Source organism: Myotis myotis, unplaced genomic scaffold (genome assembly GCF_014108235.1).
Source record: "Myotis myotis isolate mMyoMyo1 unplaced genomic scaffold, mMyoMyo1.p scaffold_m19_p_18, whole genome shotgun sequence".
Taxonomy (NCBI): domain Eukaryota; kingdom Metazoa; phylum Chordata; class Mammalia; order Chiroptera; family Vespertilionidae; genus Myotis; species Myotis myotis.
This window is the reverse complement of record NW_023416322.1, coordinates 15,535,642-15,563,462: the sequence shown is the minus strand read 5'-3', so window position 1 is coordinate 15,563,462 and position 27,821 is coordinate 15,535,642. Positions and strand designations below refer to the sequence as shown.

Genomic DNA, 27,821 nt, shown 5'->3' with positions numbered 1-27,821 from the left:
ATGCCAGCCATTCCTCCACTCCCAGGAAGCTGCTGATCAGCACTCAGGGCAGCGGCCTTCCCAAGTTTCCTTCAATGCCTTTTCCTTCTCCTCTCCCCCCTCAGCCTTGGTCCTCTCTTAGGATTCTCTATTCAAACGATCTGCATTCTGATTTGCAAATTCTTTCTTTTCTACATCTTTATGTGTTTCTTTTTACTTTTCCCCTCCTCTTCCAGGCTTTTACCAGTTCTCAAAGGAGGACCTTTAGAGGCTATTTCTAAAAACAATTTAGAAAAGGCCTGGCTATATGTTTGTCTTCTTTTCCATGGTCTTCTCACCCTTCTTCCTCCCTGAGTAGAGGAACACAAATGAATGAGACAGACCTAAATGTCACCTTAGCATAGTCCATTCAGGGAGTTCCCAGTTCACTATGCTCCATTGTTGACAATGTTGATGGTGATGATGGTAAGTGTTTCTTTGTGGCTAATGCCATTTTTGGACAGCTTGATAGAAGCTGGAGTGGAAATACACTGGAGGATGAATGAATGAATATAAATGCAATCTCTGTAAATAATGATGGTCTGGAGGAAAAAACAAAGGAATAATTTCCACCATTTAGATTCAAGGGATTAGCTGAATTGAATAAATTAGCCTATTAACATTATAGTATCATAAAACAGAAAGTACTCAATAAATATTTGATGACTGAATAACTGAAAAGTTTGTTTTTGTTTTTCTCATTAAAACATGTGCATCAACAAAGCTAAAAATATGTGGCTCTCCATGTGGGAAAGCCATGATCACTAAAAATCAATCTGCTTCAAATTTCCACAAATTATCAGCTACTCTTTAAGGACTCAGGGATTGTTGACATTAACCTGGATTTCTAGGAAATCAAGATTTGGTTCAAATTGAAAGATGTAAGATTTTATGAACCCAAAGATTTAAAAGGCATTAAAATAAATATTGACTAATCCCTTTGGGAAATGAGTCTAGGATTAGATTATGTTCCTGTGATAAATTAGAACTTCTCAAGAAAATGAATAGAACATCAGGCACATATTAACATCTGTGTTTTATCTGGAAAAATGTAAAGCACAATACTTGCAATTCTTGTTTGCAAAATTTACTCAATTTTATTTAAATATGGTATCATAGAACAGTGCCATGAACACATTGGCACCATTCTATTGCTTTTTTGAGGGGGGGGGGGAATAATGCTCACATCTGAAAATATTTAATCATAAAATGACACCGTTACAAGGATCATTATAAACTTTGTAGGGAAACCCTTGCAGAAGGGAAGGGCTCATAGGGAGACAGGATCCACTCAGGACAAATCCCATGGTTCTCAGCAGAGATGTCTAAGTGCTGGGCCCATAGTTCATATCTTCTCCACAATCTCCTTTTTTTAAAATTCTCACCCGAGAATATTTTTTCTATTGATTTTTTTTAGAAAGAGAGTGGAAGGGATGGAGGAGGGGGAGAGAGAGAGAGAGAGAGAGAGAGAAAGAAACATCAATTGCTTGCCTCCCACACGCCCCGAACGGGCCAGGGATCGAGCATGCAACTGAGGTATGTGCCCTTGACTGGGAATCCACGACCCTTTGGTCTGTGGGCCGACGCTCTAACCACTGAGTGGCCAGCCAGTGCAGCAACCAATTTTTTTTTTTTTTACTGGGCTACTTGAAATCTGAAGTGTTCTGTGGAAGGTGGTAAAATATGATGCTTTGTTTCTCAAACTCTGGCCGCAGAACTGCTGTACATACTCTGAAAAACTGCTGAGGACCCCAGAGAGCTTTGTTTATGTGGCTTATTTCTATGAACAAATGTTTCAAATTAAAATCGTTAAATTTTTTAAGGACAAGAATACACAAACCCACATACTATTAGCCTTAGTGCTGCCATCAGCACGCAGCATGAAGCTTCTGGAAAACTAAACTGTATACTAATGAGAGAATGATAGTAAAACTGTCTTCGTGTCATGAAGATAGTTTTGGCCTTGGAGATGCCCACTGCTGTGATGAGAACCACTGCTATTATGGTACAAATTCTGGCTCTGTCACTTACTAATGTCCAAGCTGCTTAGCCTCACTAGGATTCAGTTTTTTCGTCTCAAAATGTGTACAACAGTGTCTATCTTGTAGGTTTAAGGTTAGTATTCAATGAAATAATGTGTATCAGTACCGTTGCATACTTCAGGGTAAGCAGTCAGTACTGGGAGCTGTTAGTAAATGGGGTTTGTATGTAACTGGGAAGTCCTAGCTTATCTGTGCCCAGCGGGTATTACATCATCAGTCCTACTCGGGCCCTATCCAGCTGGTTCTTCCATCTCCATGATTTCCACCCATTTCTGAATAAAGTAATATGGTTTAAATAAAAATGCCAGTTTTCTAAAGTGTCTGTGACTGAGCAGAGGAAGAAGATAACTTAATAGTTATTTAATACTTTTGGAATTTCTCAGGCATTTTGATTGATTAAAGAGGAAGACTGACATTTTATTGACATGACTCAATTTTCAGCAATAAAATATATTTGCACAGAATGACCTACTCTATATAAAGATGGTATTTGTGCAAAGGAAGAATTGGGCGCAAAAGCTGTTACAACAACTATGACTAAAGTTACTATCTCTGATCTCCAAAACAGATTTTCAGGCATAAGCTAATGTAACTTATTTCTGGCCCCTTTTAAATGCTGACATTCCAATGAGACAGAGAGTTGGGAATTTGCGGAGACCTGATTTGGTTCAATGACTTATGAATAGCGACTGTTTGTGGGGTAGGGTATATTTTGTAAGAAAATGTCTTGAAATATATGCAAGAGATATGTAGGTCTAAAATTAATCTTGGATCTATGTGCAATTAAGCATAATGTGATAATATTTGCAATTGAAATCCCTAGGAGTACCTTCTTATTCTTGCTGTTAATAAGGCGTCCATTTCATTAATTTGGTCACCAAAGACCTATGTTTCTATATGTTAGGGATTGACATATTAGGACTGAAATGTCCACAGAAAGTGAATTGGAGGGAAGAGACAAGGGTTACAAAAGTATCTAACTTTTTCCTTTTTGAGGAAGTGAAAAAAAAAAAAGAGACAAGTCAAAAGGCACCTGAAGCTTTTTCTCTACAGCAATGTCTATGGCAGTGGTTCTTAACCTTGGCTGCACATTAGAATCACCTGGGAATCTTTTTAAAATCCTGATTTCTGGGCCCCATCCTCCGGAAATTCTGTTTCTTTGTTACTAATGTTGTGGCCCCATCCCTTAACAAAGAAACAGAATTTCCGGAGGATGAGGCCCAGAAATCAGGATTTTAAAAAGATTCCCAGGTGATTCTAATGTGCAGCCAAGGTTGAGAACCACTGGTCTATGGTGTGTCAACTAAACTTCTCACTTCTATGGAATCTCTCCATGGAAACTGAGGGTTAGCATTGGAGCCTGACTCGGCAAGACTTAGGGCCACCTGCCAGATGAGCATGGGAGGTCTACTGTGCTCAGAGAGCTTCGGTAGGGAATGAATGTGACTTGATTCTATTGATCGAAACATCCATATTCCAAGTCACATGGATGAACCTTGGATGAGGACATTTTGCTAGGTGAAATACACCAGTCACAGATGGATAAATACTACACTACAGGATTCCGCTAATATGAGGTGTCTAAAAGAGTCACATGCATGGAATCAAAGAGAGGAATGGTGGTGGCCAGGGGCTGGAGTGAGAGGGAATTGGAGAGTTGCTAATCGTTGGGGAATAAAATTTCAGGTAAGCAAGGTAATTAAGTTCCAGAAATCTGCTGTAAAGCACTGTATCTATGCTTAACAATAGGTATTACACACTTAGACATTTGTTAGAGGGAAAAGTGTTCTTACTACCATAAAATAAATAAGTTCTTTAAACTACTCTTTTCTCTGAACCTTGCAGATATATGTCCCGGCTCCTGAATATAACAGGCAGCATTGTCAGACCTGAGGCACACGGCTGCAGGGCTTTTTCTGAGATCTGTAACCAGGTATGAACGACCCAGGAAAATCCTGACTAGTTTCCCTGGTATGTGTCAGAGCCGTTTATGTAGAACCCCCAACTAGCTGTGAATTATTGAAGCAGAATCTTCCCGGTGAGATTTGAGAGGACATCTTGTGAGTCTTAAAAGCAAAATGCCAGTGTTTGCTGTTATCCTACTTGTTTTTAGATAAATCTGCAATAGCAGGAAAAACAAGACTCTGGCCAACAATGAAGAGGGTCAATAGGGAGCTACTTCAGGCGAGGAGCCTAAAAGGACCCCTGCCAGGGGCTCCAGATGTTTCCTCTCGCCTTGCCTCATCTCTTCAGTTTTATCTGTCTTGCACTCTTGCCAATTTCTTCTACCTAACTGCACACTTCCCCAACCCGACCAATAAATACTCTCTGTCATGTCCTTAAATAAGTCAGAGGCTAAGAATTGAGAAAGGACCTGTTGACAGAAGGGTTCACCACGCTCCAAGCAGAATCTACTTCTCCACAAGTGTAAAAACACATCCTTATCTGTTCTCAACTCACTGAATGATATTTCCATGCCATCTCCAGAAGGTGTTTGCGTGCCCATGCCAATGGTCTTTCTGAAGTCATGGAGTGAAAAGAGAATTTTCCCCAGAGGGCAGAAGAGTCTGTATGTTGGAGCCAACCAGACGTTTCCCAGGCTCCGGTGTCGTCCTGTTCGCCAGCAATGAGCAGATGTTAGCTTCTTCTGATGCACAAGGAAGAAGAGTGCAATGCGCTCACCATCCTGATGTCATCTCCGATTGTTATTTTTACTGTTCTTCTAAATAATAGGGTTTCTGGCATGAAGACTTATCTCAGGATTCAGCCCAGCAGTGTTCTGAGATCCCGGGCCCCGACGCTGATAGATTTATGCAGGTTGTGATTCTCTGACTAATTTGCTTTGAATGAAGTGAACACTTGGAAAAACCAAAATGTTATTTCCAAGATTTTACATCCTAACGGGAAATACAACAGGAAATAGAGAAAAAAAATTATTTTTCACTTCTGACTGTCAAAATGGACTTTTTGTTTGTCGTTTAAATTAATTGGAAAAAAAAAAAAGATAACCCAGTTATACTTCTTCCTTCTTTACACAAAAATTGCAAGACCTTGCGATACTGTTTCTTCCCCTTTTGCTCACATAAGTGATTTTAAACATTCTCCATGTGGCTGGAAACGGAATGATTTCATGGCTTCCCTGTTGTGCTATGTGAATGTGTAGGTTAGTGCTGTTGCTCTGCACGTCTCTGCACACTTCTATTAAGGAGCCCAGAACTGAACCTCTTTCCAAGGAGGTCACAACAGGGGAGGTCACCTGGAAACCCAGGACCAGAGGCAAATGCCATTCCTGACTGTCTCCTCCTTTACTCCTGCGTGGCAATGCCCGTCCCCCGAGGAGGAATGGTGATCCTGACTTCACAGATGAGGAAACTTTGGTGGGGGTGGCTGGGTAACCTGTCTAAAGGAACAGAACCAGTAAGTGAGGAACCCCCGTCTGACCACTTGCTGGAATCATTCATTGCTTCGAGTACTGCATTACAGCCCCGTGAGAGGTGGTGGGGGGAGTTCTGAGGACCAGAAGTTAGTGTTGGTCTGGACATTTGGATGAGATGAGGTAAAACCTGTGGGAGGCTTTGGATGAGTTTCTGCAATAAAATTATCTTTTTCTGATTCTTCAGCCCAAAAAGTTTCTCAAATAGACCCAACTCCAAGGGGCTTGCCCTCCCTTCCCTGGCTCTGTCAGGGATGGCCCTCTGTAGGGTCTCAGTGGGGAGCAGCTCCCTGCAGTTCCCCCACCAGGGGAAGGATGAGGGGAAGGACGAGGCTGCCCGGCTGCCGCTGACCGAGACCCAGCAGTCCATATATTCCCCACCACCTGCAGGCTTCCCTTTCTTCACTTCAGCCAGTTTTCTTCTAACTCTGGGTGTTGGCGAAAAGGAAGAAGAAGACGTGATTGAAAACTGGGTCACACGTCCCATCAGCATGCCGGAAGCACTCACAGGCACTCAGTATGATCTTTAAGAACTTCAGTAGATCTGTACTTGGAAATGATCCTTTAGTTATTCTGTTCCCTTAAAAAATAGGATTGTTTGCATGAGCAAGTCACACAAACTCTCCAGGCCTCACAGTCACCTAAACATTGAAATGGAGAGGGTGACTAACATAAAATTTTTAAAATGAGGGTATGCACAATCCAAGGTACATATATATTAAGGCCAGAACATAGAAACAAGTTGATGGTGCCGACCAAAAGCTCTTCAAGGGCAGGGACCACCTCTCTAATTTCGTTTGATTCCTCTAATGCTTGGTGCTTAGCGCCGAGCAGGTGTCCCTAAGCCTTCTTGGCTGTCGAGCCAAGTGCTAAGATGCAGAAGCTTTATTTGTCCACACCAATCTGTGCTGGGGGCCTTCCCTGCCAAAAGGGGCCAGTGAATTAAAGATTCCATAATTAGACACCGTGCTGCCCCGGGCACTCTGTCCCTGCTCGTCAGTGTCCCCGCGATGGTGCGTGACAGTTGCCGGTCTCTCTGGGCCACCTGTTCAGCTGTTAGGAATGTTAATTTTACTTTATTTTTATTCTTGACAGAGGAAGACACATTATTCAAGCCCATTGAAGAAGGGCTGCCACTTAAAACTCAAGAGAGGGATTATTCCCCCCTTCAACTGCAAGTCATGGGCGGGACAGTGTAAATGACAAAACTGAGAAAAGGCCAGTCTGCCTGTGAAAATCAAATACAGGCAGTGTCAATAGTCTGAAAAGGGACTATATGCTTGGTTCCTTTATTGGGTACTTAGTATTAGTGTCCCAAATCTTGTGTAGGACATGTTATTATCCCACTATCTCTTCACTAAACTCCCACGACAAAGCCAGTACATTTTAGAAATGAGAAAGTAGGTTCAGAGAGATAAAACAGCTTGCCCAAGGTCAAGGAAATGGTAACTGGTGAGCAGTAGTCTCTCTGATCCCTTTAATTACTATCCTCTCCTCTCTCCCGCAGCCCCTCCCATTTAAAAAAAAGATTTTTTATTGATTTTTACTGAGAGAGAAAGGGAGAGGGAGAGAGAGAAACATCAATCCGCTGCCCCTATCCCCACCCCCTGTCACCCCTACCAGGGATCCAGCCTGCAACACCGGGCTTGAACCAGAAACTCCCAACCAACTGAGCCACACCTCCCGTTCTGTATGTAGGGAGGGAGCAGGCTTTGGTGTGTTTCTCCTGCTTTCTCCTGGTCTACAGTTTGTGCTGAACAGATAGGTTAGTAGTTTTCTGAAAAACATATTCTGATTGTTTTGTTTGTAGGGTTCTAGAACAGCCGTGGGCAAACTACGGCCCGCGGGCCTGGATCGGGCCCGTTTGAAATGAATAAAACTAAAAAAAAAAAAAGACCGTACCCTTTTATGTAATGATGTTTACTTTGAATTTATATTAGTTCACACAAACACTCCATCCATGCTTTTGTTCCGGCCCTCCGGTCCAGTTTAAGAACCCATTGTGGCCCTCGAGTCAAAAAGTTTGCCCACCCCTGTTCTAGAAGCTGGAGGTATTTCGTAATTTTTTCTCAAGTGCTCACCTCTTCCAGTTCTGTTACTTTAAAGAAAGAAAAGGAGCCAGGACTGGGAATAATAGCAATCACAAAGACATCTCCATGTCTGTAGTTAGTGGTTATTGTTTCACTTGATCCTTATCACACACCCCGGGAGGCAAGTGGGGCAGCGTGGCTGAATCTCATTTTACAGACAAGGAAGGGAAGCCTGTGTTCTAAGGAACATACATGTGCAGGATCACTCAGATGGTGAGGAAAAGTCCATACTCAAATCCAGATCATTGACCCAAAGTTTGAGATGCTTGAAAATACAGGAGAGTTGTGGTTTCAATACTCAGTTCCCAGAGATTTCTAGAGGATTTGGGGCCACTAGCAACCCAATTTCATCCCACTTCCCCACCATTCCCAACTCTACTAGTAAACCTGGTTGTCAGTCCTGACCCAAGCAACTGTGGGGCTGGCAGGCAGCTCAGAGCAATGAAGGCCTTAGGCTCCATGGGAATTCCAACATTCGGGAGAGGCCCCAAAGAGCAGAGAAAGAGATAACGTGGATAAGGACACTCTCAGCCAAATAGGTGAAGATCAAACAAACAAGTAGAGAAGCCTGGGAGATATTTGCTGACTTTAGTGAAGAAAATAAGACTACCTAAGGCAGCGGTTCTCAACCTGTGGACCGCGACCCCTTTGGCGGTCGAACGACCCTTTCACAGGGGTCGCCTAAGACCATCCTGCATATCAGATATTTACATGACGATTCATAACAGTAGCAACATTACAGTTATGAAGTAGCAACGAAAATAATTTTATGGTTGGGTCACAACATCAGGAACTGTATTTAAAGGGCCAGAAGGTTGAGAACCACTGACCTAAGGGGATTCAAGGGTAAACAAACAAACAAAACAAAAAAACGCTTTCCAACTAAAAACTGAGATTTGTAAACTAAAATACTCAGTACAGAATTTGAAGGAGAGAATGAACACTGCTAAGATTCAAATGAATAAGACCAAGTGGGGAAAAAAAGAAAACAAAGCCAAACACCCAAAACAACAAAAAAAAAAACCCCAAATAAACAAAAACACAAAAGGAAAGAAAATTATGAGGAAAAAGATCCTGGATGGTCAAGAAATCTAAGAGGGAACCAACCTGGACTAGCACATGGAGTTCAGATCAGTAATGATGGACAGGTTATTAATTTGACTTGTTTCTATGTAGTGAACGTTATGTGTGTGTATGTGTGTGTGTGTGTGTGTGTGTGTGTGTGTGTGTATAATTTTATAGTCTAAGGTATAAAGAGACACATTTGGGGAGAAACACATATGTATATCATACACAGTTTGTATTACTCTATGTGAGTATACGTGTATATATATATTTGCCCCCCTCTCCCCCATGTCTTTGTCTCTACGTTAAGCTTTAAGTTTAAAGGCAAGATCTGTATGGCTGTGTTCTGTGGTGGCTAGAGAGGTATTGAGTTTTGATGACTGATTAACTTTTGCCTTTCTGTTTCATTTCTTTCTCTTTGTACTCTGGCCAGAACTTTAGGCTCTTGACAAATACTTGTTGAATATGGGCTGCTTAGGGAGGAAAAGAAACTATGAGAAATGATCTTGGGGGGGGGAGGTGAGGGTGGGAGTGCCTAAGTTTTTCCCAGCTCAGCTGCTTCCAGGCAAAGTTGTGAAATGGTCCTTGGTTCTGCATCCACCTGTCCATCCACCCCCACCTCCGGACTTGGCAGCTCCTCCTTTATCTTGCTCTCTCTGTCAAGAGTCCCCCATCCAAAAGGGCACCAATCATTGTTTTCATATGTGAACCCTCCAGGAGCAGTTTGTGATCATTCTTTTGGTTCAAATCTGAAAAAAAACAAAACAAAAACCTTCAAAGAACTACTTCTCTTTAAAGAGATAAAACTTCAGTTATTATCAGGCTATGAAAGAAAGTATTTGGGTTCAGCAGAGCCTCTCATGAGCTCCTCAAACAACAGGGATTGGCCCACAGAAGAATTATTAAATAAGAAACACCAGCAAGTTGGAAAGGCAGACTCATTCAGCCCACGGGACAAAGGCACTGAGCCCACCATCTGCAGTTTGGGTGGAGTGTTATCAAACAGAAATTCATCCACCGGGTGCTAGCAAGGCCACACACGAACCACGAGAATTTCAGTGGAGGAAGTTTGGCTATTTTATTAGGAATGGTGCCACCCAGGAAATGGGAAGTTAATGCTCAAAAGCTGGAACTCCGAGTGTAGGTTACAGATCATGTAGGGCAACATCATGCAATGCTGTAGATCAGGAATTCAGTGTCGTGCTGGGAGCCGATTGGTTGGAGGTCAGGGTAATGAGTCATTTCTCCAGGCCTTGAGGACAGCTCTGAGGTCTGTTCCGGTGTCCCTCTGTCCCAGCTCATGGGAAAGTAGCCAGGGATCGTTCCACCTTAGGGCTGAGGAACTGAAACATAACTTAGGTCAAGATGTTATCTTCAGCCGGCAGAGGTCCAGTCCATTAGCAAGGGCCAGGCTGCCTGTCCTCTGCAGCCTCGGAGGTTATTGATTATCTGGGGGAAAGGTTGGGTCCCTAAGGAGTAGAGACAGAAAGAGAGAGAGAATATTTGTAGAGCTCGGATTTAAAGCTAAATGTAATCAAAGCCAATAATGACCCACAGCTTCTCATCCAGAAAGCTAATCACAGCCAGATGTTGGGTGAAATTTCCTTTCTGCCTCCCACCCAACTTACCCAGTTCTAGAGTAGCAAACCATGTGTAAAATGCTCTGCTTCTTTAAAATGGACTCAAGAAAGGGCAGCCAGAGGAGCACACAGCCCGTATGGAGGAGTATTCAACCTGGAGAAACTGAGCAGAAAGAAAAGTGAGCAAACAGCCAAGAGGCCTTCCCATTAGTATTAATTTAGGCATCAAAGTGAAACCTGACAGCACAATGAAAGCAGTAGTCAAAGACCTTGGTTGTAAGAACAGAGGAGAATCAGGCAGAATTAAAGAGCTGGAAAACTCACAGTGTGGGGGGGCTTCCCCAGAACCAGGCATGACTAGGAGGGGGGATGAGGGTGAGCTGCCAGGGAGGCGGGAGCAGGTGCAGGGCCTGCGAAGGGCCCTGTGTCTGAGACCAAGTGGCACTGCATTGTCTGCAGAGTTCCTTGCACCCAGATCAACGTGGGAGACGGGGAGATTGAGGAGGCGAGGGGCCTGCAAAGTGGGGCCCCAGTGCCTGCTCTCTCTTCACTTGCCTCCCAGATGGTTGTTCGGCCTAAAGAGAGGGGTGAATGTTTGTTTGTATGAAGTTAGGTCCACTTATAGTTGAGCCTTAACTGATGGTAATTTCTCTTTGCTTCTTCTCAAGACATTTAAAGTTTAGAAGTAACAGTCTCCCCTTCACCAAACTTGAGTCAAACTCCTCTGAATTGCCTTCCCAAGCAGGCCTCCTCCTCTTTTGGACTTGAGTGTCTGTCTGTTTTTTTGTGTTGTTTTTTTTTTATGAGATAGAAGTTTTATTGTATTGTGTTCTGCATGTCTGTTTTTAACAAGAATTCTGTCAAGTTGATTTAGCAGAACTCCCCTCTCCTTGCTATTGATCATCTTCGATATCAGACCCATTTCCTTATTCCCTCCCCTCCCCAGGTGATGTATGATCACCCTGGTCTGCCTAAAGCAAGAATCTTGTTAGGTTGATTTAGCCAGAATCCCCCTTATTCCTTATGTTTTCTCTTAGTAATTTTCTATCCACAGACCATAAGCCCCCACCCCCTCTGCTCCTATTGCATTCCACATTGCATTCTGAGTGTTGCATTCATGTTCCCCTTGAATCACCTGGAGCGGTCTAAAAGAATGCTGATGCCTGGGTCCCTACAAGATTCTCATTTAAGTGGTCTGCATGTGACATGGGCAATGGAGAGTTTTAATATATTTTTATTGATTTCAGAGAGGAAGGGAGAGGAGGGAGAGAGAGAAACATCAATGATGAGAGAGAATTATTGATTGGCTGCCTCCTGCACGCCCTCTACTGGGGATCAAGCCCGCAACTCCAGCATGTGCCCTTGACCAGAATCAAACCCGGGACCCTTCAGTCCGCAGGCCAATGCTCTATTGGATTGCCAAACCAGCTAGGGCGGGCATGGAGAGTTTTAAAAGCTCTCTCCTATTACAAAACACTAATGCAAGACCTGCAAAATCCTAGTATCTGTCCTAGTTGTTCCCTGATGAAGTCTGCCCTATTGTTTTAATAAGTGTCGTGAATAATTTTTTCTTTGAGAGAAGAGAGGGTCAGTATTTTCTGATAATCTGAGAAAGAGCAAAAGCAAGTGAACTGAAATCAGGCATCCAAGAAATCATTTGAAATGTATCATTCAGATTCAAGGTTGTGCTTTACTCTGTTGGCACTGTTCTCTTCTCTCTTCTTCTCCCCCTTTCAATCCTCTACCTCCATGAGCTTCCAAATGTGGATAATTCATAAATGCAAAATTTTGAAGATGAAGTCAGACTTTTGAAGCCTAGTTTAGGCCTTCGTTACGTCTCTCCTAGATCAGTGCTTCCATGCAATATGAATTATAATGTGCATTCATGTTGCATGGAGTCTTACAGTTGCCAGCCCCTTAGCAATAGCACTGGGTGTTTGCTAAAATGGCACTCAACAATTGTTAGTAAACTAAATGCAACTCAGGTAAGCCTCTTGCAACATGTAAGTGTTAGGATTTAAATTTATGACCATACTTCTCATATTTCTCTGCTGGTGACCCTTCATTCCTTCTGAGGGTTCAGTCAGGCCAGATTTCAGAGTGACTCTCCATTAATATGAGTGCTCCCAAACCGTCCATCGCTTTCCCTTAAGTATTTCTCAGCCAATGCATCCTTATTTCTTTCCAAAACTATGCTGTATTTTCCATGCTGGAGTGGGGGAGAGTGGTGGTCAAGGAAGGAGGTGGGACATGAGTCTATTGTTTCCTGCTGAGCTGATGGAATCTTTTCCTGCCTGACCTGCCCTTAGAAAGAACTGCCTGCTAAGGCATATATTGACGGCAGGGAGAGACTGGAGCTAAGGGTAGGGCCGGAAAAGATGCGCAAACCTTTCAGAAAAATCCAAAGGAAAGTGCAGGAATTGCTAAATTTAAATGGATATTCTTTGGGTGCTTTTTTGAGGGTAGTTAATCTTTTAACTCAAGATTTAAATTGGAAAGGTTTATGGTTATAGAGAAGAAGAGGAAGGTTCAAATACCTTCTTTAAAAAATGAACAGAAATATAATCCTCACCCCCAAAACTCTGCACTTAATTTTAGAATTAGTAAGACATCTGGAAGGAACTGAACAGAAGTGTGTCTGAAGGATTTTGAGAGTTGGGCATACTTTTCTGCAAATGGACAGCAGGCTGTGTTTTGAAAAGTATTCTTTAATGTCTAAGGAGACGGCCAGGGACTTGTCTCCCATTCTCTTCTCCTTGGATGACCTTCACCAACTATAAACTTTAAAAAATTTATTTCTTTAGAGTAGTTTTAGGTTTACAGCAAAATTAAATGGAAGGTACAGAGAGTTCCCATATACATCCTGCCCCGGACATGCATAGCTTCCCCCATTATCAGCATCATCAGAGCGGTACATTTGTTACAACTGATGAGCCTACACTGACACATCATTATCACCCAAAGTCCATAGTTTACGTTAGGGATCACTCTTGGTGTTGTGCATTCTGTGGGTTTGGACAAAGAATAATGACATGTACCCATCATTATAGGATCATATAGAGTAGTTTCACTGCCCTAAATGTCCTGTGCTCTGCCTGTCATCTCTCCCTCCCCTTGCAACTCCTGAGAACCACTGATCTCTTTACTGTCCCTATGGTTTTGCTTTTTCCAGAATGTCATGTAGTATGTAGCTTTTAAAAGTTCTTTTTCTTAATAATATACATTTAAGGTTTCCCTATGTCGTTTCCTGGCTTGATAGCTCATTTCTTGATTTTAATTAATTAATTAATTTCTTCCTTCCTTTCTATCTTTCTTATTTTCTTTCTTGTTCTTTTTAGTGCTGAGCAATATTCCCTTGTCTGAATGTGCCACGGACTTACTAGTTGCTTCCAGGTTTTGACACTTAGGAATAAAATTCCTATAATCACCCATATGCAGGTTTTTGTGTGGGCATAAGTAAATGCCAAGGAGTGCGATTGCTGGATCATAGAGTAGAATATGCTTAATTTTGCAAGAAACTCTCAAGCTGCCCTCCAACGTGGTTGCACCCACCAGCAATGAGTGAGAGTTCCTGTTGCTCCACGTCCTTGCCAGGGGGGAAGACAGCTTTTGGTGCTGTCATTGTTCTGGGTTTGGGCCATTCTAATCCATGTGTAGTGGTATCTCTTTGTTGTTTCATTTGCGTTTCCTGATGATATACGATGTAGGGCATTTTTTATATGCGAATCTGCCACCTGTATATCTTCTTTGTTGAAGTTAAACACCACCTCGATGTATATCTTTTGATCAGGTTGTTTATTTTCTTATGGTTGAGGTTTAGGCAAGCACAAACTTTTTACCCAGTGTCTTTTGGGGCCAACTCCTTATATGAAGTGATATGGGACTTAGGTTAATTACTTAGATTCAGAACCTAAAAAAGAAGGTGAAGATTGAGAACAAAACCAACTTTTTGTGAGATCCGATTTGGTTTAAACCAAAGATAGAAAGGATACCCCATGCGGAGCAACAGCTGATGGGATTTAGTGCTGAAGAGTCATAAAAAATGGGCAACCCAGTGCCAACCTTTTCCAGTCCGTCTCCTGCTTCCACAGAAGCCATCCCAGTATCATGGGTTTCAGTGGCCTTCTTAGAGTCACTCGGTTCCCTTCCACAAATGTTAGTAACAGGGCTAGCCTTGTTGCTGTGTCCTCCATCAGTTGCCTTTCTTGAGCATAAAGTGGTATGGAGGAGACATGGAACAAAGCTCTAGAATGTGTCATTCAGAGGAGGTATATAGATTTTTTTCAAGTCCACTTGTTTTGTTCCCCAAATCTGCAGATGGTTTGCACCCCATGAGAGGAGCCAAAAAAGTGAAAGGCAGTGATCTAAAGAAAATCTTGAGAAATGAATGGATGGAGGGCCAACACAACAAACCCAGGTAAGTGGACAGCCATGAATGTGTACGACTTCCCTGCGGACAGAGCTCTTCCAGGGTGAGTACTCCCAGTGTGGACCTGGGAAGTTGTTTCTGGAGGGAGATTATGTTAAACTTGGATCCCAGTCTGCCTTCCCCCATTTGTGCCCCCTCCCTTGGCTGCTGCAAGGGATGCGTATTCCTCTTCAGTATGCGTAAATACTGTCCCGGGAGGGCCCATGGAACCTTGACTCTTGTATGCGAGTGTAGTGACATGAGCTTCTGTTTTGCTTGTAGAGACCCCTTCCTTAGGCAATGGGTTACTTTGCAACAAAAGTGTGGACTTTTATCCTTAGAGCCTTGTGGTCGCCATCTCTGCCACATGAGTGGTGCACTAAAACTGTGGACTTGTGAGGTGTGTTATTTCATCCACATTACCCCTGGAACACTACTTAACTGTATAGGGACCACTCTTGAGCCATTTTATTGCTCAAGAAAATACTTGTGATACTGGTTAGTTTTCCAAACTTAAAGATAATCATTGTATTTGTATCACTTTATATGTTTAATTATAGACCCCCCCTAAAAAAAATTGAGTACTGTACTGAAGATAAGCTTGCTACCTGAATAACCAGGCTGCCCTGGGAACCACCTTGTTCATGTCACTTGCCCAGTTTATTGGCTTTAGAAGAGTTATTGATATATAAATTTTATTGATTTTTAAGAGTTCTTAGCATATTTGCATTTAAGAATATTCGTCTTTGTCATGTGTTTTGCAGTTCTTTACTTTTGATTTTTGAAGTGCGTGCTTTTTGCAGTTCAGAAGATTAAAATGTGATCATACATTGTCCTTTATAGGTTCTGAGTTTTAATACTTAGAAATATCTTTTTTACCTAAGATGGCAATCAGATTCGTGGTGTGTGTGTGTGTGGGGGGGGGGGGGGGGGGGAGGGTTGGGGGGAGGGTGTTGGTAATGCTTTTTAAAGTCTGCAGTACATCTTTGATTTCTCCTATTTTCATGGCAGAGCTTTTCAGGAAATGAGTCCACAGAACTAACTTCTTCCCTAGCTCCTTTTGCAACAGCAAGCAGCTGGGGAAGCAGGAGGAGGTAAATAGCAGACATTTAGTTGGACCTGGCACACAGTAGGTACTAACACACCTTTATGGAAAGAATGCGCTGCTAACTTTTGTCTCAATTCAGCAAGGGTAGAGGTCTTCCAACTTTGCCAGGTACTTTCCAGACGTTATCACTTGCACAGCCCCAAGATTTCCTGCAGTAGAAAGAGGGGTGGGGCAGGGGGTGGCTTGGTCAGCACTGGCCAGAGCCTGACGACAGTTTTATAGAGGAAACGCCTTGTGGGCGCCACTGGGGCTGTTCCTCCTCTCGGTACTAGGACACGGTGACTGGAGAAGGTCAGACAATGACAATTTCTACCTGGAGCTAGCTCGCTTTGAGTAAGGACTTGTTACTTTAAACAAACTGTAGTTTATGCAAAATGCATTTTGTCCCACAAACTGGGAGCCAGTTTAGAGCCCTGCTGGGATTTCCAGTCCTTTTCTTGTCACTTTCTGCCATCTACCGGCCACAATGTGAATTACTCCAGATATACTTGAGATTATACCCATGAGGAAGGAAGGATTCCTGCACCTTCTCAATCTGAAATCTAATTTTTCAGAGAGGTGGTGCCATAATTCACCAGGATCCAAAATTTACTTCTCTCAAAATCACAGTTCTGAGGGGACTGAATTGTCGGAGGGATCACTGTAGTATTCTTTTTCCTTTGTCTGAGTAGCAGGATTTGAATGCTGACTATCTGAGTTTAAATCTTGGCTCTACGATTGTCTGTGTGACTCCGGGCAAGAAACTCAACTTATTGGAGTCTCAGTTTCCTCATTGGTAACGGGGATAGTACTAGACCGCGCCTCATAGGGTTTGGCTCAGATGATATGAATTCTTGAATGTAAAGCGTACAGAATCTGGCACCTCCCAAGGTGATCTATTACTTGCTCGAAGTCTGCCTGAGAGTTTAGGCTGGCATTAATTTGGAACACAGTTCATTTCACAAACTGATTATTATTTATAACTCACACCCAATGTTTGTATAGTCATTTTGTTTCCAAACTGCTTCCATTTTAACTCTTGAAGCTCCCCTGAAAAGAGGCAACTTCTATTCTGGAGACTTCTTTAATCCCTCCTTCTGGCATAATGCATCTTCTCTCTGAGGTCCCATAGCACCGTGTATAGGCCTCTCTTGGACTAATGATTTTCACCTTGGAGCATACACCTGTCGGGCCATGTGCATCGCCTGGGTACTGAGGGGAAGAACTAGTCTTACTCATCCTGGTGTTTCTTACAGCCTTTCTCACAATATAATGTTATTTAGCAACTATTCAATATATATTTGTTGAAAGGAAGAATGAATAACCTTATTTGAATCCTGCGTCAGGTAGAACAGGTATGAATGATATGAATTGTACCCATTCTATAGATGAAGAATTGAGACTTGCCCCAAACGGCTTGGAACGGTAGAGCTGGGGACTTTGCCATGCCAAGAATGTACATGAAGGAGAATAAAGGGAACAGCAGAGAGGAGAGAGGCTCACCCTCAGCACATATGTGATGGAGCTACACACTGAAGACTACTTTGGGTGGGACTAGGAAGAAAGACCCATGTCTGAAGCTAGTTTTCTGATTTCATGCCTCATCCAGTTTCCATGGAACTGCATTCTTACAGCTCCTTACTTCTGCTTTCCTATCATGAATCTCCATTCTCACTTGTGCTCAGATAATTGGTGCTCAGATGTAATGTTACAATATTTATTTCCAAAATTCGCTTGTAATTGTCAAAGGGCCAAAGAGTCCCATCAGAACAGCCATATTACTTTGTATTAGGTGCAAAGACCCCAGCTCCATGGAAAGCCAGGGACCACGTGGCATTTCTGTTCTGTTATTCTCCATTACTCTCCTATACTTTCCTCCTGCAGGCCAAATCGGTCTCTCTGGTGACTTTCAATAGTCATTCAACAAATGCTTATTGAGCACCTACTAGGGCTACACACAGTGCTGGGAACATGGGAAGATATGGTCCCTTTCCCCTGGCTGACAAACAAGTGGAAAGCCAATTGCACATACATGGGTCACAGGCAGTTTGGGGGGTTTGATTTAAACTGGGTTTGTTATTAAATGCACTTCATGGAGTTCCCTTGAGAACTCACCTAAAACATTTTTTTAGGCAGATCTTTAGGTGATTTCTAGACATTGGCTGGTTGACCAAGGAACCCATTCTCTCTTTCAGGCCTTTCTTGCTTTCTTTCATAAAATGTGCCAAGTATCAAGGAAAGGTAACCTTTCCCACAATGCCAGCCACTGTTTGGTCAATACCCCAAGGAGAATAAAATGGTACATCTTTACAGTCCAAGTCCAAAAACATCCTTCCCTTTTGCCAGACACCCTCCCTCGGTCTTGTAAAGGGGAACAAGACAGCCAGGAGATGTAGTGGATTTTGTGGGAACATCCTAACTCTGAAGTGGAGGTAGCACATGACAGTATTCGGACCTGGGGAGACACTAGATTGCCTCTGGAAGCTGGGGTTGCCAGAGAAATTGGCCTGGCTCCCCAAGGACATCACAGCCATAGATGCTACCTGGGACACTGTTGGCTCAACCAACAGATGTAAATGTTAGCAGCGATGCAGTGCTAGTCCTAGGGTGTGGAGTAGATGGGACAGGAAATGTGGAGGGATGCCTCCTATGTCTAGCCCTCTCACATAAACAGACTCTGACCTCCAACCCCCCTGACCCCCACTGCTGGCTTCCTGTAACCAAGCAAGTGAGAAAGAGAAGCAGAAAGGACAAGGAATGTGACATCCCTGCTCCTCTTTTTTGCCACTTCTATAAGAGTTCCCTGGTTTTCATGAGGCCAGCGAGGAGACAGAGCTATGGAGGAAGAGGAACCAAGATAATAATACCCACATTTCCTGGATCAGGATGCATTGCACGACCTGGATAATGTAAGTGCTCTCGGCCAAGCAAAATTAAAAAATAAAAGTGATTCATATTTTGCATATATCTAAAGGTGAATACATGACTCATGTTGGCTACAAATGTTGTATTCTATGCCACCTTAAGGACACACAGGTGACAAAGCTGGCCATGGGTCAGAGTGGGGACTGCATTGGCTTTTGGAGGCAGATAGAGAGTGTTTGAATATCCTACTGCTAGCTTTGTGGCCTTCATTCACATCTGAATTTGTTTCCTCATCTAAAAAATGGGGATAATGATATAATCCTTTCAGAGTGATAATATATATATTATGAAGTACAGTACAGTATCTATTAACACTGTGAAGAAAACCTTGTCTTGCCCTCAAGGTGCTTGTAGTCTAGTTTGGAGTACCAAGACTATCATCATAATAATCACAATTATGTTCTGTAACAAGCAGTGCTTTCCAAGTCACATAGGAGTTTGAAGTAGGGAGAGAAGCACCCCACCAAATTCTGTTACATCTCAGTGTGTTCAGCATACATATATTAAGCATCTGTCATGCACTAGGCTGTATTATCATGGTGGTTCTGGTCACAGGTTCTGGAATCAGAAAGACTTGTTTTTCAAACCCACCTTGGCCACTTACTAGAGGTGTGACTTTGGGCAGTTACCAGCAAACACTCTGAGTTTGTTACTGAGTTTTTTTCACTTATAGAATAAGGTTTTTAATAGTACCTGCCTCATAGGTTGTTGTGAAGAATAAGTTAATTGATACTCATAAAGGATGTAGCAAAGTCCCTTGCCAGTGCTAAATAAGTTATTGCTGCTGTCCTTGTCATTGTCATCATCATCATCATCACCACCATCATCACACCACCAGTCCCTGTGCACTTCACAGTTCAATAGAATCTGGAACCATTTCTGATTTTTGAAGCCATTGATAGGTATCCAGGCAGAATAGAACCCATTTTTCTAAAAAGGGAAAGAATTTTGTTTGGGAAATTTGCAATGTGTTGCCCAGGGAAGCGGGGGGTGGGGGTGGGGTTACTTTCCTGTAACTACACCCACTTTGGGAGTGTGCTTCCGGAGAGCTCACCATGAAGTGGGGCCAGAGAATAGGGTCTTTACTAGGCCTGGTGGTTGTTACAGGACTGAAACTTATCTTGTTCAGTCTTTAAATTATGCAGATGGCCAGATTTAGCGATCAGGGGTCCTGACCTGCTTTGTTCTTTAACATATATTGATGCACAGCTGTGATTCCTGTATTCCAGGGGATTCTAAAGTTCTGTCAAATAAAATAGACTGAGCAGCTAATATACTGCTTAGGAGCCACCTCATTAGGGAAGGGGCACTTTTAGGATTAAAGTGGCATGAAAGTCAAGAAGTGGGCTCCAGAAAAAGGAAATCCTAGCATCTGCATAAGGGCTTTCACTCCTGGTTTATGAGAAAAGAAAACAACCAAACAAACAGGAATGCTTATTTCATCTAAGAATTTTGAAAGGTGAGATGCAACTCTGCTCCGAGATTGGGGGTAGATCAGCTGGCCTTAAAGTTTCTTTTGTAATATGGGGTTCTGCTCATTTGGTGGAAGATGGACCAGAACCTGGAACAGTTAAATGGGAACTCCCATCATTACAGGCCACACAGAGTTCTCTTTAGAATTTTTTTTCAAAGCTGTTGGCTTTCTATCTATAACAAGTCAGCATCCACGAAGGAGAAGCACGTCTGTGTATTTTTAGACAGAAAAGTGCTGTCTCCTTGTCATTGTGTAGAAAGTGCTTTTCTCGCCAGTTCCCTTGGTGAGGCCTCCTGGTCTCTCCGAAGAGAAAGGAGCTACCTGGCAAATAAAGATAAGCTGTGGTTATTAGCAGAGATTTGCAAGGGAAGAGGCTGTTGAAAAATGGATAAGGAGGTGATTGTGTTCCTCTGGCTCTAACGCAGGGACTGGTTTCCCTGCGTCAGGGGTGAGCAGCCAGCGAGGAGCTGAACATGTTGCCACCCGCGTGACCTGGAGTCCACTCATGGCTGCACTCAGTGGAAGGAACCCGCAGCCTTTGAGGAGGCTGAGCTGTCCTGACCGCAGATGCCCCCGTGGAGGACAGATGCTCTGTCAGGAGAGTGAAACACTGTGGATGTTGGAAGAAAAGAGACAGTCACGCAGGGCAGCTCCAGTGCCAGGCTCGTGTCCAGCACAGCACCTTGGTGTGTCTCACCCCACACCCCCTGCCATGCTCCACCCAGTTAGCAAGGACTCTTGCACCAAGTCTCTTGGAAGGATCAGGTAAATAGTTGGAGGTGAAAATGAAGGATGATGGCAGAGGCCATGTCTACATGATGTCCAACATCTGGTTCAAAACTGAGTGAAGTCAGCTCTCCAGATGTTTCCACGTGTGTAGAAGTTGGCCAATGGGAAGACAAAGTGATCTCTTGGCTGAATATAGCACTTACACCTGATTTTGGAAAAAGTGGTCCATTCTTTTATCCCGTTTGCTTTTTGATGTGAAGAACTGGTATCAGCCCTAACTAGTTTGGCTCAGTGGATAGAGCAAGGGTGGGCAAACTTTTTGACTCGAGGGCCACAATGGGTTCTTAATCTGGACTGGAGGGCCGGAACAAAAGCATGGATGGAGTGTTTGTGTGAACTAATATAAATTCAAAGTAAACATCATTACATAAAAGGGTACGGTCTTTTTTTTTTTTTTTTTTTTTTTTTAGTTTTATTCATTTCAAACGGGCCGGATCCGGCCCGCGGGCCGTAGTTTGCCCACGGCTGGGATAGAGCATCAGCCTGCGGACTGAATGGTCCCAGGTTCAATTCCAGTCAAGGGCATGTACCTTGGTTGCGGGCACATCCCCAGTAGGGGGTGTTTAGGAGACAGCCGATCGATGTTTCTCTCTCATCAATGTTTCTAACTCTCTAACCCTCTCCTTTCCTCTCTGTAAAAAATCAATAAAATATATTAAAAAAAAAAAAAAGAACTGGTATCAGCCAAAAGTCAAAGGCACCCAGGTTTGTCTATCTACGGCTTATCTCTCAGCTTTCCCCAGCGTCCCCATCCAGGGACAGAAGGAAACCGGAGAGCCCTGAGAGGAGGGAACTAAGTCGGCTCTTTGTCCAGCTCCTCCTGATTGTGCCAACTCTGGGGGATTCCCATAAAGTAAGAGCCACGACAAAACACCAGAAAGATGACCTGATCCACTTGTGCCTGGCCTCCTTCGCATGTACCTGCTGCTTGTGAGTGGACCCGGGGTGAGGGAAAGCAGGCGTGGACAGAAGTTATACTGAGAAATGTGCATATTTTTTGCAGGCCGGACATTTTGTTCTCAGGCTAATTCATGAGCCTTGTGGATTGTGTGTGTGTGTGTGAGTGATACCCCAGTGTCATAAAGCAGAACACAAAGTCTGTTTGCTAATAGTGGGGGATCAGTTGTCAACCTTCCACCCTAACCCCCAAACTGGTTATTTGCCTCATCTGGTTATTTGGATCTTTCTGAAGAATAATGAAGAGCTGTGAGCCGAATGTTATTGAAACATCCTTTTTCAGCTGTGCGTTTAATTGCTCGGAAGTGTGGAAATGCAGTTTTTATATTTCCAGACTCTATCTTTTCCAGGCACATTCTCTTCAGCTTTCTTCGTAGAAATAGGCAGGACCCCAAATACTTCTAGAACAAATCTGCAGCTCAAGCATGCCTCCGTCAGAGGTGGATTTACCAGGAATGAATTAAGCTTAAGCTTCAGGCTTCTCACTTCTATAGGCTGCTTTAAGGCAGCCTGGGACTATACCAGTGTGTCAATGGTTGCATATTTTTGTTAAGTTTGCAAAAATGAGATCTTAAAAAAAAATATATAGTTTTTCTTAAAGAAGGCCACCCCAACGGCATAAGTTTAAATACCTGAGCAAACTCTTAACAGAGGGGTGGCAATTTCTTAAAAGCTGCCCACCTTCATCTTAATAACAACGAGGTGAACTTAGAATACTTTAGAAGAGGTGTGTTTTGGTGATTGCCATTGTCTTCTCAATATACCAAACATCATTGATTGTAGTTCGATTTGTCTTGAGGAAAGTGGCTACAGAGGATGGAAGAGTTTCTGAAGGGTTTCACAAGGCTCATAATGGGGCAGAAAATAATACCTCCTATTTCAGGACAGGAAGGGGCCACCTCCTGGTTAATCTGTGAGACATTAGCTATTGGCAAAAGGGCTGCATGGCACACGTGTCCTCTGAGCCCTTTCTCCAAGACTGGGAGAAATGACAGGCCTGTTTGAAATGACGTGGGGACCTTCGTATTTCCTTTGCTGCTTTCATCTCCCAGTTTTTGGATGGCAAGGCTTGGGCCTTGATGTTTCCTGTGGTTGACTTTGTTGAATCAAGTGGTTCCCAAGGAGCAGGGAGCAAAGGGCTCCCGTAGGGCATCAGGAGGGGGTTCATGAGATCCCAAGGCTCTGTGTCATGTGAACCCCAGCTCTGGTCTTCATAACCACATCAGAACAGGAAGGTGCTGAAGCAGAGAGAGAGGCAGGGCATCTGAACTTCATGTGCCCCAGGATTAGTTAGTATGGTCCCAATCCTTCATTTATCCCTTCTCTTTCTCCTTGCTTCTCCCTGTGGGTTTTAGGTCATTTCAACAAACAACATGACTGGAGCATTTTAGCTTGCTCTGTGAGCCTCTGTTCTCTGCCCTCGGAGGTGGTTTGCCTGGGGATATATTTGGAGGCTACCATTGCATCAAACTAATTGTCCACATGATAACATTAATCAGAATTATTTAATTCTGGTAATAACTCCCAACAACAATCCTATATGGATGTTTCTCTTGTCAGGCAGCTTTCTTGGGTATCTCTCCTCAAAGCTCTGACCTGGGAACACAGGAATCTTTGATCTTGTGGCCTCACCTCCCTGAAAACACTGGAATCCTCTCCATTAAACAGGCAGATGGTGGAGAATTACACGTGGGAGGATTTAATGGGCCAGAACTGGAAGTGGCACACATTACTCTCACCCACATTCTATTCACCAAAACTAAGTCACATGGCTGTGCCCAACTGCAAGGGAGGCTGGGAAATGTTGTCTAGCTGTGTGACCAAGAGAAAAAAGGAAAAGGAGTTGTGAAGAACCAGCCAGTCTGTGCTGGAATGTGACTACAAACTAATACCAACCATGAAGGGAAGGTGTGTAATCTTCATTTCTCAAAATTACTATTGTAAGATTATTCTGTTTATATATATATATACCTCGGGGCCAGGTGGTTGAAGCTGATGGCTTCTTAAGCCAATTTAAAATGACACAAATAATACTACTTTAGAAAAATTAGGAAATACATATTCAGATGACTACTCGGTACACATTTTAATCGATGGTGCACTCTATTGGCACCATTCTGCTGAACAGTAAGAAGTGTGTAGCTTTATCTATTAAGACTATATTGAATCACAAAATAATTTAAAGCAGAAAATTAAATAGAATAATAGAATTTTAAAACAAGAAGGCACCTTAGAAATGATCCAAAGCCCTAATAGATGATGAAACTGAAAGCAAAGAAGAGGGAAGTCCATTTCCTGAGCTCGGACAGTGCTCTGAGGTCGAAACTCTCCATTCCATGGAAAGCATAATGACTTGACTTACCCAAAGTCACACAGCTGATGTGAGACTGGGACCCAGCGCTTGAAATTATGAGTCAATATGTTCTTCACATGTATTGAATTAGTACTTTTCCCCTCCCCCTGCTGTGTATGCATATATACATTTATGCTCCTCTTCCAAGTCATTTATGTGAGTTTAATTTACAGACCACTGAAGTGGAAGGAAGACGTGATTCATGTGCATGATTCTCAAAATGTGAGGCCAGCAGGTCCAGGGTGTTAATATCTAATAGCATCACTTTCACGGCTTGTATGCTATTTTGCATATAGCGTCAAAGTATTTTGCGTGGTAGTCACCAAGTTCCAAGAGAAATGGGATATTCTTTTCATTGGTCTGGAAAAGAGCAAGTTGCAGTGCCTGACTTCAGAATGACCCATTGTTCCGAGCCTAACAGGTGCAGATTTTGACAGTAAGGGTCGGATCCCATTACCACTCGAGTTGCACGGATCAGTGACCTTGAAAGAGGTCTGCACACACATCAGTGTGGGACCCGTTGTTTAGGAACCACGGCCACTAATCTGAATGGCTATTTAGAGCTGTGAATGGCATTTAACAGGCGGCCCTCCATTCTCCTGTGCTCATGGAAGAATCTCAGTCCTTCTCATTAGAACTGACACTTCCCAGGCCAGAGGGAGGGCCAGCGTGAGTTAGAGAGGTGAGATCTTCATCCTAAAGGACAGGGTACAGTTTGGGGCCAGCTGGGGATGAAAGAAGTCACTATTGGCAATTAGGACTTGGAGTTTATGATTGTGTCTCCATGACAACAGTCAGGTGGAATGCCTCAAAGATACCTCGGTTTAAAAGTTAGATGATTCAATAAAGTCATTTTTTAAGTAGCTCATTAAAAAGAATGAATCCTTCAGATCTTACTCATACACCCCCTGCTCACTCTTTTTTTTAAATTTAAATTCTTTATTGTTTAAAGTATTACATATGTCTCCTTTTCCCCCCATTGACCTCTCCCCTGCTCACTCTTGATTTCCCACATAAACAGGCCTTTCCCCTCAGAAGCTGGTTTAATGTTTTCTTTTCATTTTATTTACTTCATTTAGTTTATAGTTTACTGTTGTATACATGGTGGTCACAATGATCACGTTGGCTAATTTTCTGGGAATCAAAATATAAGAAAGGATACTACAAATGGTTTAGTAATTGAACTGATTCTGAGTGTATGTGGCCACTGCATGGCTGTTTCATGGACAAATTTGTTTGCTGCTGGGTGCAAATAAAGCATTTACTTAATTTTGTCTCACACTGAAATCAGACACATATTTACAACATAGCATTTAGCACAAAAAGATATTGAAAGAAAAATGAATTAATATTTTATATTTTATTGAGATGTAATTGACGTGTAAAATTTTATAAATTTAGGACATGCAACCTGTTTTCCATCATAGCCTTACCCGACACCTCTACCACAACATAAATTGTAAAATTTTTGTGTGGTCAGAACAGTTAAGATCTAGTCTCTCAGCAACTTTGAAGTTGATAATACAGTGTTGCTGGCTATAATCACGATGCTGTGCATTTGAACTCAAGCACTTATTTGTCTATGAGCTGCCAGTTTGGACACTTAAATGACATCTGTCATTCCACTGATCTCCCGGGTTGATTCGGCTTGTCTGGATGTCTAAGTGGGTGTCCCCTTCCCCCCTCTCCACTCCATGTGTCCCTGCTGGAACCTACAAACACACTTTTAAGGTCTCATGCCATCTATTTTGCATCTGGGGAATGGTGAGGTTATATAACTTTCTCAAGATCCCTGGGTAAGAAAATGGCAGATCTCTCAATCAAATCCAGACTGCTTCAAACCCAGGCTATTTCACGAAAGATTCTTGCCTCCCAGTGACATGATAAGACTGTATTAATTGAATAAATCAGTGGAGAGTTCAGTTAGCACATTAGTGGAGGAGCAAAAGGTTAGCCCTAAAGAAACGGGAGAAACAGGGAGAACCAAGATGGCGGCATAGGTTAACGCCGGAGTTTGCTGCCTTGAACAACTACTTCAAAAGTGAAACTAAAAGACGGAACGGACATCACCCAGAACCACAGGAACGCTGGCTGAGTGGAAGTCCTACAACTAGGAGGAAAGAGAAACGCATACGGACACTCAGAGGAAGCGCAGTGCTGAAGTCAAATTCCGAGGTGCAGAGTGCACGGAGCAGGCTGGTGGCGGAGGGCGCAGTTGGCGTTTTCAATCGGGAGGGAGTCGCAGACTCTGAGCTCCAGATACAGGCGAGTCTTTAGGGATCCAGACTCAAACGGGAGAAGCAGGACTGTCTGGCTTCGGTCAGAGCGAGTGCAGCTTTCTCTCCAAGGTTTGCAGCAGTTGCTGGGACTAAGAGAGGCAGAGCCCCTGGGAACAGGTCTGAAAGCCGCCATAACTGCTCTCTCCGGCCCACCCTGTTGATCCCGTGCGACCCGCCCCGCCCAAGCCCTGCACAGAGGCATTCGCCGGATAGCCTCAGGCAAACGCCAGATTAGCACCTCCCTAGAGGACAGAAGTTCTCTCACTGCAGACACAGCTGATTCTCACAGCCACTTGGCCTGGAGGTCAAACCCTCCCTGGTATTAGCTACAACAATCAAGGCTTAACTACAAGACTGCGCACAAAGACCACTAGGGGGTGCACCAAGAAAGCATAACAAAATGCGGAGACAAAGAAACAGGACAAAATTGTCAATGGAAGATATAGAGTTCAGAACCACACTTTTAAGGTCTCTCAAGAACTGTTTAGAAGCCGCTGATAAACTTAATGAGATCTACAAGAAAACTAATGAGACCCTCGAAGTTATGATGGGGAACCAACTAGAAATTAAGCATACACGGACTGAAATAACGAATATTATACAGACTCCCGACAGCAGACCAGAGGAGTGCAAGAATCAAGTCAATGATTTGAAATGCGAGGAAGCAAAAAACACCCAACCGGAGGGGCAGAATGAAAAAAGAATCCAAAAATGCGAGGATAGTGTAAGGAGCCTCTGGGACAGCTTCAAGCATCCCTCCAACATCAGAATTATAGGGGTGCCAGAAGATGAGAGAGAGCAAGATATTGAAAACCTATTTGAAGAAATAATGACAGAAAACTTCCCCCACCTGGTGAAAGAAATGGACTTACAGGTCCAAGAAGCGCGGAGAACCCCAAACAAAAGGAATCCAAAGAGGACCACACCAAGACACATCATAATTAAAATGCCAAGAGCAAAAGACAAAGAGAGAATCTTAAAAACAGCAAGAGAAAGAAACTCAGTTGCCTACAAGGGAATACCCATACGACTGTCAGCTGATTTCTCAACAGAAACTTTGCAGGCCAGAAGGGAGTGGCAAGAAATATTCAAAGTGATGAATACCAAGAACCTACAACCAAGATTACTTTATCCAGCAAAGCTATCATTCAGAATTGAAGGTCAGATAAAGAGCTTCACAGATAAGGAAAAGCTAAAGGAGTTCATCACCACCAAACCAGGATTATATGAAATGCTGAAAGGTATCCTTTAAGAAGAGGAAGAGGAAGAAAAAGGTAAGGATACAAATTATGAACAACAAATACACATCTATCAACAAGTG

The 27,821-nt window shown here is 43.1% G+C and overlaps 1 long non-coding RNA gene across 1 annotated transcript in view; it reads left to right on the top strand.

The window, feature by feature from the left end:
• The window catches only part of LOC118672677, a 33,450-nt gene extending 26,112 nt beyond the window's left edge, over nucleotides 1-7,338 (top strand). The window contains exons 6-7 of the long non-coding RNA XR_004973174.1: nucleotides 3,906-3,993; nucleotides 4,548-7,338. This is a non-coding gene — a long non-coding RNA (uncharacterized LOC118672677). The remainder of the gene's footprint in view (nucleotides 1-3,905; nucleotides 3,994-4,547) is intronic.
• The last annotated feature ends 20,483 nt before the right edge of the window (nucleotides 7,339-27,821 follow it).